The following is a 2178-nucleotide window of genomic DNA, read 5'->3' as shown; positions in this document are numbered from 1 at the left end:
GCTTGCTAGACGTTTGCTGTTTGATTGTATCATGCCCTGGGTGAGTAGGCTTCCTTGCCCATCAGTATCTTGAGAGCCAGGAATTCATTTTCTTGGAAGAAGCTGAGCTTTTCATTAGAGATCAAAGGCTGGCCTTGGGGAAGCATTCACAAAGCTGTTCTTGGCTGTAAGGGATCCCTGAGGGCATATCACTTCCTTTCCAGGCCCCTTGTGTCCTCCAGTGGTCAGGGAACCGAACTATGGAGAGGGAGGAAAGCAGACCTCTGGCAGCCCAAGGAGCCAAGCCAGAGAATAGGCCTCTTGGGGTTGATTGGACTGGAGCAAAAGAGGTTAAACCAATTTACCTGGAGTAGGTAAGGAAGCCAGGAAGGACAGCCGAGGAAGCTGGGTCCTGGCCAGATGGCCCATTCTCCATATTCTTCATCTCTGATTTGTCGGATCTGTAGTCAAGCAGTTAGTTCATGAAGTATACCCCAGACCCCTGGTCCTGCCATTCAAGACTCCCCACAACATACCCTCACCCGTCTTTCCTGTGTTACCTCTCCAAGCATCCTGCATCTGAATGAATCACAAAGGATGCGTTTCCTAGTCACACGGAACTTGGATGCGTCCCAGGCTGATGAAGTCAGTATGGGCCATTGGGAGGCTCAGAAGATACAGGAAACAGAATTCCGAGCTGTATCAGTGCAGCGGGCAGATGAGGCTCCTGGAAGAGGGCGCCACATTGAGCATAACAGGGGGTCTGTCTTTGGACATCTGCCTGTGGCCTGCATCTCCTCCTTGCACGTGGGCTCAGGCTTCTAAACTTGGGCCCCGAGTACTCAGGCTTGCTCTCTCCTTGCTGCCGTGCTCCTCCTTTCTTTCCTCCATCACCCAGGCCAGCGTCTGTGCCTTCATAGATCGGTTTGGCCTAACTATGATCAAGCAGGGGGTAGATGTTGCAGTGAATGTGTATCATCTCATGGTGAGCTTAGAATGGAACCTGGAGGTGTTCCAGGCCATCTCCTACACTGGTGCCCATGCTCCTCTGCTGGGCAGTTAGTTGGCCTCTGCATGGACATCTTCAATGATAAGGAACTTTGAGAGACACAGTGATGGTCTAAGAAATGTCTTCCTTATATTGATCCAAATCTACCAGAAAGAGCTTACTCCCTTGACTGTGGCTATTACGTGGCCCAGAGTCTCCTCTTCCTTGTTCACACCTAGATTCTTCAGCCGTTCCTCATATCAGACAACTTGAATCCCCTCACAGCCCTGGTCTCCATCATTAGAGTCCGGTTGACCTGTGTCCAGGTCACGAGGTGTCCAGAATTAATACGAGGTGTCCAGAATTGGTGCCAGTTCCCCAGAAGTTTCTGTTATCTTTCTTCATCGGTAAAACCCTGTGAAATGTAGGAGACTAAATCAAGTCTTTTGCATGAGGATTTCCAGGGGCCCCATTGGAATTGCCTTGTGACAGAAGCACCCAATGGGCTGGAAACACTTTGGCTTCCTCCATAGAGCTGGAGCTTGTCATGGACATTTTCTTAGGCCAGGGAGGAGGCCTGGGGCTGCTGGCCAAGGTGGACTGGACTGAACTTAAGCAGTCTCACTCACCACACCTGCTCCTCAGCATCCCCCATAGAGGAGATTCAAAACCGTTCCCCATGGGCACCAGCAGCTGCTCTCTTGCTATTTCTTAGTCACTTCCTTAGGCAGGAATGGGCTTCCTCCTGGAGGTGCTTGGGGGAGGGATAGGGGGTGGGGAGGGGAGGTAGGACCGCCAGGGCATGTCATTCCTGGGCAAGTGGATGTATAAGTACATGCGAAGATCTGGGTGCTGGGAGTGGGGGACTCGGAAGTGGCAGGCCAGGGGACAGCACCCTGCCCTGGGACTCAGGAATCCTGAACTGTTGCCCCAACTGAGACATAACTACCTGAGAGCACTTGGGCAAACCATCCCACAGTTCCTGGCCTTGGGGTCCTCACCTGTAGAACAAAGGCTGTATGATCTCTGAGCCTGACTTAGCTTGAATATTCGATGATTCCATGAAGAATCATATCTCCTTACAAGCTCATAATTTGATACTTAACTCTCTTTTAAGATAATGGAGATCTTTCTTCCTTTTCTTTCCTTCCTTCTTCCTCTCTGTCTTCTTCTCACCTCCCTCCCCCTTCCTCTTTTTCTTTTTCTTCAGT

Source organism: Pteropus vampyrus, unplaced genomic scaffold, assembly GCF_000151845.1.
Source record: "Pteropus vampyrus isolate Shadow unplaced genomic scaffold, Pvam_2.0 Scaffold3, whole genome shotgun sequence".
NCBI lineage: Eukaryota > Metazoa > Chordata > Mammalia > Chiroptera > Pteropodidae > Pteropus > Pteropus vampyrus.
Note: the sequence above shows the minus strand (reverse complement) of the source record.